Below are 11501 nucleotides of genomic sequence, written 5' to 3' on the forward strand. Positions count from 1 at the left end.
TCAAATCCACCAGCTGTTCTAGTGGAGAAAGGCGGGAAATCTCTTTCCATGCAATTGACTGATACTGAAAACCCTCTGGAGGATCAACTATGGGTCTGTTCCAACTCAAGAGAAGACAACCACAACAACCATACCAGTAAAATACAATATATTTAATTCTACATAGATACTATTGTCTGGAAAAAGTTCGCTCTCTTTATGTTCACAGTGGAAGAAAGGACTAAAACATCATTTCAAAACGTTAACATTTTAATTATGTTTTTATAATCCCTCTACCATGAACGCATATTTCTCTAAAGAGGAAAGATATTCATTGTTGTTTAAAAAGAAACACAATATAAACTTTGCCATTGAACAAAAGATTTTGTTGATAATGAATTATTCCATGTTAAAAAAAAAACAACCCATGAAAACAAACAAAAAAAACAAACTAACCCAACAACAACAACAACAACAACAACAACACAAGAGCCTAGAGTGATGGTAAACCAAATTAATCCACTCATTACTAGTCCACATGTTCTTACCCTAACAATGGCAATTCACATTCTTTCTATAGTCATGGGTCAAGTTAAAAACTAAAGGTTAGGAAAACCACTTTGAATAATCAATAGTGAAAAACAGGTCTAAAAATGTTTATCTGGGAGGCTGATAATCACAGTACAGTAATAGAAGTGGTAAAAAACATGCCAATTTAGCAGGTAAAAAGTTGTTTCAGGATATACTGTGAAAAGTTTCATACACCATGATAAATGGAAAAGAGATTGAGTTTGTTACAGTCACAGCTTGCTCAGCTCCACAATCAGCACTTTGGCACCAGCAGTCGGGAAATCTAAAGATGAATTGCATTAGGTAAATATGCTGTCAGGGATCTTGCCAGAGTACTGAGAAGCAATGATGTAAGTCTAGAGACTAAGGTGCACCTAATCCAGGCTATGGTCTTTGCAAATACCTGCTATGCATCAGAGAGCTAGACAATGACTAAGGATGACAGAAGAAGAATTGATGCCTTTGAGTTGTGGTGCTGAAGAGAGTCTTGAACATACCACAGACTGCCAAGACAACAAAGAGGTATGTCTTGGAGATGAAGAAAGCAGGTTTCTCCTTGGAGGCTAGGATTTGGAAGCTCTGTCTCACATGTGGCTGCAAGGGATTGATCCTTGGAGGACATCATGCTCAGAAGGGTGAAGGACAGAACAGGAGAGGAAGATCTCGAATGAGATGGATTGCTACAGTTACTAAGCAATGGGGTAGGTGTGTCTGAGTCAGTGAGCTTGGCTCAGGACAGGGCAGGGTTCAAAGGTGTTGTACATAGGGTCACTATGAGTTGCAGATGACTCGATAGTACATAACAACAACACAATGAATTTGAAGGAAGCATTGGTGGCATGTTTTGTTGGGAGTTGTGCTGATAATTCTCTGGCTGTGCCTCTATAGTAGTTCAAATTCACCTGCAGTTCTGAGGGAAAAGGATAGGCGATCTCCTCTACTGTAATTTACAGCCTCAGAAACATAATGGATGTTCAACTGCAAATCAGAATAATCCCTGTACTCTGATGTCTTTGTCAATATATAACAGAAATGCTAGCAGTAAGGCCACACCTCTCTGGAGGTTCAAATTCACCAGAGGCTCTGCAGAAAAAAATAAGTAATCTCCCAGGTGATTTACAGCCTTCAAAAATGGGCTGGAGGGTCACTCTAAGTCTGTTTTAGATTGATAGCATTAACTTTGAATGAATTTTTAAAATATTACATTGTAATTGTATACTATTAATAGTATATTACATTACAGAAGATCACCAATACCATGTTTTTTTGCTTTTTATCATTTATCTCTTGAGATTTATGTGTATTTGTAGAAACAGAATTAATCAACTCTGTTGCCTTCTGCTATAGAAATTGTCTAATTTTTCACCTGTTTAACTATTGTTGTTAATTGCCATCAAGTCGTAGGCGACTCACCGTGACCCTACTAAACAAAGACCTTGATACTTGTACAACTTTCATCCTTTCTCCAGGTTCATAGGGTTTCAAGAGGCAAGCTATTTTGAAAGTGGATGCCATTCCTGCTTCCAAGCTTGTTTTAATAGAGGAGCTTCACCAAACTCTGTCCACTATGGATAACCATTCTCTCATTAGACACATCAGTATCACAGTGTTCAGCTTCACAGCAACCACGAGTTACCTCTGTACAGCAAATGGACAGACCAGGGCTATACAACCAAGAAGAATGTTTGACCAAAACCAAAAACAGGCCTGAGGGCTGCAGATTAGAGTCACCCACCATTAGCTTTGTAACATCACTTTCTGTCCACTAGGCCAACTGATATTTCTCTATACTGTCATTGTTATTAAGTGCCCTCGAGCAATGGCACCTCATAGTCACTGACCCTTTGAACAGAAGACCTGGACACTTGTATAACTTTCATCCTTTCTCCAGGTTCATAGAGTTTCCGGAGGCAAGCTATTTTGGAAATGGATGCCACTCCTGCTTTCAAGCTTGTTTTAATCAGGGAGCTCCACTAAGACATTTTATTTTATTATAGACTCCTATTTAACATATTTAACAATATCCAATTTACTGCTGCCCTTGTCTTTAAATAATATAATGACTGCGTAATAACTTACTCTGTAATCTCCCTTCTTTAATCTCATTTTAAAGATCAAAAACATAACTACCTGTCATTATCATTAGGTTGTTGTCAAGATTTATTTATATTTACTGTTATATTTACTAGTTTCTTTGTTCAGTATTGTTTTCACATCTCATTGCTAACTTTTGATTCTATTCCTTCCTGATAAAATTTCTCTACCATCTTATTTAAATAATTTAAGATTTTTAAAAATATTTTTAATATCTCTATAATTAGGACACATCACACAATTGAGGATATATCATTGTTTCATTAATAGTCTTTTTTTTTATTGGTATTTTTTACAGCTTATAACTCCTTAAAACCAGTGAAATGGGGTAGTTCATTTATTAAGGGCTAAGAAGAGAATAACTCTCAAGTTTTGTATGTCTAAAAGTATCATTATTTCACCTTACTCATTAATTCGAAGTCTAATTTGACAATCATTTTCCCCTAGCACTTTGAAAACACTATTCCATTTGTTTCTGCTGTCTATTGATGCTGTCAATTTAATTGTCATTTCTTTGTAAGTAATTTTTCTGTTCTTTCTCATAGCTTTTAAGGTTGTTAGGCATATATATGAATTTGATTGCCCCATAAGCCATCTTTATTTCTGAATCCTGGAGAATGTGCTGAGAAAATGATAGAGAAAAATAGAAAATTTCAAAAGTACAGATGATGATTATGTGGAAGGTGTGACTATGATAATGGATGACTGAAATGTTGAGTGATGAAGGAATTTGACCTTGAAGTGGTTAACAAAAAAGAGAAACTGGAATTTTGGCAAGAATGTCCAGATAAACTTGGAAATTACCCAGAATTGCAGGAGTTGTGATAAAGTCAATTGCAAAAACAAGCTGAATAGTCAAAGCACAAAAAGCTTAAGATAGTGGTAAAATCCGACACAATATATATGGAAAAAAGATATTTATATAAATCCATAAGCACAAACATTTATCTTGCAAATAAAAGAGTATGGCTCTTGATAGCATGGAATGTTTTTAGTTTGACCAATTAATGACTTAAAATTTGGGAAGAAGGGAATTCCCTAGAAAAGGGATTTTTTTTCACTTTGTATTTCCAAATTGAACTAAATTAACTAATATTATTTCTATGGTGTAGGTCACCTCAAAATATTGTCTAATGGTTTATTTTAAGTAGAATATCTCAGAAAGGATACTTCAGTACTGTTACTCTTATGTATAGCTTTGATGTATTAATATTCTTAATATACATATAGAATAGGAAGAGACAAAGAAAATAGAAATTTCAAAAGTATTGTATATATGTTTTACTTACATTTGTCAGTTATTGGCTTTATTTCAACCCACTTTTTTTGGTAATGTTAAACTAATACACAAGAATCTCTTTTACTAAAAGAGAAGAGTTTGCTTCTGACTCCTTTTGTCCTTACATTAATGATGAATTATGAGGGGCAACTTTGTGACCTTTGGATAAATTTTCTTTAGCTATTTGTTTTGTATTGCTGGTTTAAATTCTATTGAGCATCAAGTCCCAGATTAAATCAATTCCACCTGTTTAGAAAGCCAGTTGATTACCTTGACTCAATCAAAATGGAAATTTACTCTAGTCCTGGTAACTTAATTTTCTATGTAGATTTCAAATACAACTATAAGTTTTGTAATCAATGTAGTCACCAGTCTTTAGAATTTTGAAGCAATATCTAATTTTTTTCCTAAATAAATATTAAACTAGGTATATTGGAAGAAGAGTCTTTAGCCTGGAGCAGTTGTATCCTGGAGAGTCAGTGTTTTTGTTTTGTTTTTCTTTTTTTACTTGAAAACTAGGTGTAAACTGTTTGGGAGTTTCTGGCTGTTTCTGATTTCATTGGCAATTAGCTATGGGCTGGAAGCCTCTTGTTTAAGCAAACATGATCTAGTGGGCAATCCTTGATATTTAGAAGTCAGTTAGGTCCTGTCTGAGGGTGAGTCTCCACCTTGGAGCAGTTGGATCCTGGAATGTGTTTTTTATTTACTTGAAAACTGGGTATAAACTGTTAGGCCATGTCTGGTTGTATTAACAATCAAGTGTAAGCTGATTGACTAGTTCTGATTTCATTGGCACTACCTGTGGGCTGCAAAAATCTTGTTTAAGCAAACAGGATCTGCTAGGTGAGCCTTTGTATTTAAACATTGGTTTGGTCCTTGGGCCTGTGGTCCTTGAGTATGGAGTTAATTGTGTTTTGGGAGAACATTGTTCTAAGTGGTACAGCACTTCTCTGTCAGTTTTCTGTATTGTCATAACTTGGAGTTGCTATGATATTAAAGCCTGTGCCACTGGACTGTCAAATACCATAAGGGTTACCTATGATATACAGTTTTTGGTGGAGCTCCCTAATTAAGACAGATTAGGAAGCAGGATGGGCCACCTGCTTCCTAAATAACAGGCCTTTGAAAACCCTATGAATACTAAAGAAGACAATCATAGTAGTGTAAAGCCCAAATTGGAAGTTAGTTGAAATGAGGAAAAAGAACAACGAACACCATTTAAATATTGGAACACGTAATGTACTTAGTTTGAATGTTGGAAAACTGGAAATTATTAAAAATTAAATGGAACACATGCATATTGACATACTAGGTCCTAGTGAGATGCGATGAGCCAACTTTAGCCTCTTTGAATCAAATAATCATTTGGTATACTGTGCAGAGAATGAAAACAGAGGAAGAACGATGTTGTATTCATTCTCAAAAAGCCAACATCAAATTCTATCCTGAAATACAATGTTGTGAGTAATAGTAGGATAATATCCATACATATATAAGAAAGACCCATTAACATGACTATTTTTCAAATATACACTCCTATAGCTAGAGCCAAAGAGGAAGAAATTGAGAATTTTTACCAATTTTTACAAAATTTTGCAGTGCAAAATGGACAAAAAATGCAATCAAGATGTGTTAATTATAATTGGTGACTGGAATGAAAAACTAGGAAATAGTGAAGAAGGAATAAGAGTTGGAAATTATGGGCTTGGTGATGGGACTGAGCCTGGAAATAGAATCATTAAATGTTGTGTTTACAATGGTTTATTCCTTACAAATGCCTTTTTTAAAAGACACAAACAAAACTTTACATGGGATCTCAGCTGACGGGCTGCATAGGGATCTGATTGACTACATCTGTGGAAGAAATTGTTGGAGAAGCTTAGTATCGGCAGTCAAAATGAGGCCAGGGGAAGACTGTGGGTCAGATCATCAATTACTCATATGCAAGTTCAAACTGAGACCAAGATATGATCTTGAATCAATTCCATCTGGATATCATGATCATCTTAAGAATGGGTTTGAGGCATTGAATGGCAATGATCAAAGTCCAGATGACTTGTGGAATGGCATCAAGGATATCATACATGAAGAAAGAAAAGGTCACTACAAAAACAGAGAAGAAAGAGAAAAAAAAACAACTGGGATGTCAGAAGAGATTCTAAATATTGCACTGGAATGTCAAAAAGCTGAAACAAAAGGAAATCATGTCAAAGGGAAAGAGCTGAAGAGAAAATTTCAAAAGGCAGTTCTGGAGGACAAAGCAAAGTATTATAACGGAATATACAGAGAGCTGTAATTGGAGAATAAAAAAAGAACTCGCTCTGCATTTCTCAAGCTAAGAGAACTGATAAATAAATTTAAACCTCATGTCATAATATTGAAAAACGCTATTGGCAATATATTGAATGCCCCAGAAAACATCAAAGGATGAAGGGAATACACAGAGTCACTGTAACAGAAAAAAATTGATTGAAACAGAAAAATTTAAGGAAATACCTTATGAATAGGAGCCAATGGTAATAAGGAGGAAGTTGAATCTACATTGAAGGCATTGGAAAAAATTAAGCCTCAGAATGGAGGGGATATCAATTGACTTATTTCAATCAACAGATGCAGCCCTAGATGAACTCACCAGTCTATGCCAGGAAATGTGGAAGACAGCTATCTAGCTAATACATTGGAAAAGGTACATAGCTATTCCCAAGAAAGGTGTGGAAATGATCAAACAGTATTATTGACATCATGCTGAAACAGTACTTAGAGAGGAAACTGTCAGAAGTTCTTGCAGGATTTAGATAAGGCGTTGGCACCAGGGATACCACTGCTAATGTTAAATGGATCCTGGCTGAAAGTAAAGAATATAGAAAAATATCTATTTGTACTTTATTGACTATGAAAAACATTTGACTATGTGGGTCATAACAAGTTGTGGCTGATGTTGAGAAGAATGGGAATCCCAGATTGTGCTCTTATAGAACCTATACCCAGACGAGGAGGCTGTTGTGAGAATGGAGGAGGAGAGCACTGCATGCTTTGGAACTGGGAAGGAAGTGTGCCAGGGTTGTATTCTAATGCCCTATGTACTTGATCTGTATACTGAGCAAATTATTCCAGTATCTGGACTCTGTGAGGAGGAGTGTGGCATCAGGATTGGAGGGAGACTCATTAATAACTTGTGGTATGCAGATGATACAACCTTGCAGACTGAAAGTAAGGAGGACTTGAAGCACTTGTTGCAGAAGATCAAGGAATACAGCCTTCTGTAAAGATTGCGTCTCAGTGTCAGGAAAACACCACTATACCAATGAGCATTGTCATGCATGGAAAGGAGATTGAAACTGTCAACAGCTTCATCTTGCTTGGATCCATAGTTAACACCCTAAATTTCAGCAGTCAAGAAATAAGGAAATGCAGTGCATTGGGAAACTCTGCAGTTAGGAACATTTTCAAAGTATTGAGGGATAATGATTTGAAGACTAATGAGAGTCTGATTCAGGCCATAGTATTTCTGATTAGTTGTTATGCATCTGAAAGCTAGACAATGAATAAGAATGACAGGAAGAGAACTAATGCCTTTAGGCTGTGGTGTTGGAGAAGAGCACTGAACATTCAATGGATGGCCACGAGAATGAACAAATGTATCTTGGAGAAGGTGCAGCCATAGTGCTCTTTGGAGTCAATGATGAGGCTTCGCCTCACATACTTTGGACATGTTGTGAGGAGGTGGTATTTCTGGAGAAGGACATGATGCTGGGAGGGTAGAAGATCGGCAAAGAAAAGGAAGATCTTCAACCAGATGAATTGATACAGTGACTGCTGAAATGGGCTCTTGTGTGTTAGGAAGTGTGAACAAGAAAGAACAGGGTTCAGGTCATTTGTTCATAGGGTCACTGTGAGTTTTACTTACCTTGACAGCACCTAACAAACAACAACAGCAATAACATCCCCAAAAGGTTGAATAGGCAAATTCTCAAATGTTTGAAATTTTGTAGTTACTTTTCCTCATCTATGTTTAGGGAAATATGCAAGATAGCAGTTTTACTCCTTATGTCATAATCATCACATTTTAGATAGAAAAATTTTAATTTACCCTCTCCTATCAAACCAATGCTATGAGGAAACAAACATTCCTTTTTCTCTGAAGAATCATCCATTACAGTTGAATCCATACCCATAAAAAAGGATGCACTACAGAGCAAATTATCAAGTCACAGCTACATCTGTAGCTGGGTTCTGGTCAACACATCCTCAGCCATTTATGGCTAGGTCCAAATGGGCATCAGCTGCCAACTCAGGAGTCCCATACATCTTATTATTTCAGACCAGCTGGTCCCCTTATTCAGCTTTAGGTCCACTTGGGACAAGTCAGCGTAGATTCCCAGAACTGCCTGCTCCACAAACCAATAACCCTTCTTCATTTATCCATTCATTATACTACATGGACATTGCTGAAAGAACAAGTCCACACTCAGTCTGTCTCGTTGTTAGTCCATATCTTCCACATCCACTGATCAAGTGGACCCAGGGACCCAGGTGATCACCACAAGTTAAACATACTCACCAGCTTCCTTTAACTTTAAAATTCCGGAGAAAGGAGTTCTGGTGCTTTCTCCTTCCTGTCCTCCTGTACACACAGGTGGCCACCATGAGCTAAGCATACCCTCAGCTTTTTCTTGCCTCAGTATCACTGCAAAAGTCTCTTTTTTCTGCTTGTTTGCTTTCAAAAGTAATTCTCCTCAGAGTACTGGATGGAGTTTAATCTTTCTTAGTCTAAGCTCCACACTCTGTCAAATTCTACTGCACTAAGCATTCTGGTAGGGCAAATTAATTTCTTAATTCCTTTTTTGATTATACAATTACTATCTAACTGGCTTACATTTTTGCTCTAATTAAAATTTGTCCAAATCAACAAAACACTTAATCATTTTTATTACATATATCAACATAACATTGTGATATGTAAAAGAAAAAGACATCCAATATTATACATAGACTTTTAGAGAAATTATCGAATTCATATTCATACTCTTTTGTCTCAGGTCATAAGTCAGCTTCTCAACGTTTTTTTTTCCTCCTTAGTAAAAGTAACCTTTTAGGTTTTCTCCCCTACTTTGTAGAAATAAGTAGTAACTATTTTAACTGTATATCTTCCCAAGACCCATATTCATAAAATCCAACCATGGGACTGTGAGTCAAACAACAAATTCCATTTCTGACATCAAATGTTCTAAAGAGGAGAAAAGGGCACACAGGAGCACAGGGCCGTTACTGTCTCTCTAAAAAGGGCCAGAGGGAGTGGGAATAGCACAGCCCCTCATAATCCCAGAGTAGAAAGCAGATAAAGAGCCCATAGCCCAGCCTAATGGTGCCTCCAGAACCATGAGCAGCAAGAGATTCATTTATTCCTTGTTGATCCATGGATTCTCATTTGTGATACCGAAAATCGGGCTTATTAGAGAAATAAATTGGAGATTGGAAAAAACAAAGAATATTTCAATATATAAAAGTACAGGTTTTAGTCTAACAGTTCCAAGGCACAATTCCCCAATTAGTCCAGGCTTCAGTTTCAGTTCAGCAACACAAATTCAAGAAACCTCAGGTCACACCATGCCACAATCTTTCCCAACAATGTCACTAGAGTGTTGCCACCAGGGTCCCATTCTAGTCTCCCTCAAGTGCTCCTCTCCTCAAGTCTTGCTGCCACAAGTCAAGCTGACCTCAAGTCTTGCTGCTCAGTATGGGAGGCACTCTTTCTTAGTCCTATTAATTTCCTAGTCTCATTAATATTGATAATTTATAAGACCATGCTGATTTGTAAGACCATGTGTCTGCTGCACTGCAGTTAGGGTAGCTGGAAACCAGAGGGAAATAACTGTATAGGGTAATTAAAAAAAAAAAAAAAGCAAACCAGCTTTTAGACTAACATCACAACTTGTTTTTCAGTTATCTCAGCTTGGGAAATGCAAAATGAATCCTTTCCTCTTTTATTCTCTAATTCCAGTTGTCTGCACATTCCATTATAATACTTTGTTTTTTTCTTCTCAAGTTACCATTTGAAATCTTTAGTTCTGTTCCTTTACTTTGGCATCTTTCCCCTTTGTGTTGGCTTCTTGACTACCTAGTGCAATTGTCAGAGTCTCTTCTGACATACATTTCCATTTTTTCTTTCTCCTCTATCTCTGTAATGATCTTTGTTTGCTTTATGGATTCTTCAATATTATCCCACAGCTCATTTGCTCTTTGTTCATTACTATTCAATTCCTTAAGCCTGTTCTTCAGATGATTATTAAACATCTCATAGACATTGAAAAGAATAAAGTCTGTCTGGAAGAAAATACAACGAGGGTGCTGTTTATAGTAAAAAATAGTAGATTTTTGTTTCCCGTACTTTGGATATGTTGCCAGAAACTTCATGTTGATTAAGATGGAGGATTGGAGAAAGAAAGGAAGATTTTCAACAAAATACACTGACACAGTGACTGTAACAATGGTTTTGAACAAATCAGAGTCTGTGAGTATAGTGCAGGATAGGACAAGGTTTAGATATATTGGTCATAGTGGTGCTATGAGTCAGAATCAACTTTATGGCATTTACCAATAACAATAACCTCAGTGAATTAAATGGCAGTGTCTGGGATTTTAGAAACTAACAAGTAGGTGTGTAAGGTAAAACAGGTCATTTTTTTCCCTTTGATCTAGAGCAACAGAAAGTGAGTCAGAAATAGGATGAATATGGAAGATATAGTGAGCTCTGGTAGTATAGTTCCTTTCTATTTGTGCTGCTATTCAAAAGACATGTAGAATGCACCATGGCCAATTCCCTACCATTGAGGTTTGCAGTGTGGAGACACAATGGAGGATTGCCATGTGTTGAAATCAGCTCAGGAGGCATCACTTCCTTAACAGGAATATGTAACTAAATTTCTTTGTGAAAAACTTCTCCTTTCTTTGTGAAGAAACCTGAAAATCAGGCTTCTCACCAGGCCTGAGGACTATAGGCCCAATGCCCAAATCAATTGTTTAATCACATAGGCCCACCACCAGATCCTAATTGATTTAAACAAGAGATTCCTAGACCACAACTGACTGTTAATCAAATAAAAAAGATATATCTTTTGGACCCTGACTGTGGCATCAGGGATATTATTGCTGATGTCAGATGTATTCTGGCTGAGAGTAAGTATACCAGAAGAATGTCAATTTATGCTTTATTGACTATGCAAAGTATTTGACTATGTGGATTGTAAGAAGTTATGGGTAACAATGAGAAGAATATAAATCCCAGAAGAGAAAATTGTGCTCATGCTAAACTTACACCTAGATAAAGAGCTCATGCAAACTTACACCTAGATCAAGAGATTGTTGTGTTAACAGAAAAAGGTTTAACATTACATGGTTTAACATTAAGAAGGAAGTAAATCAGGGTTGTATTCTTTAACCATACTTATTCAGTTTGTATGCTGAGCAAATTATTCAAGAAGCTGGATCTATGAAGAAGAATGTAGAATTAAAATCAGAGGAGGACTTATCAATATTTATTGTTGTTGTTGTTATGTGCCATCGAGTCGCCTGTGACTCA

Source organism: Elephantulus edwardii, unplaced genomic scaffold (assembly GCF_000299155.1).
Source record: "Elephantulus edwardii isolate Elephantulus edwardi_28Jun2011 unplaced genomic scaffold, EleEdw1.0 scaffold00043, whole genome shotgun sequence".
NCBI classification, from domain to species: domain Eukaryota; kingdom Metazoa; phylum Chordata; class Mammalia; order Macroscelidea; family Macroscelididae; genus Elephantulus; species Elephantulus edwardii.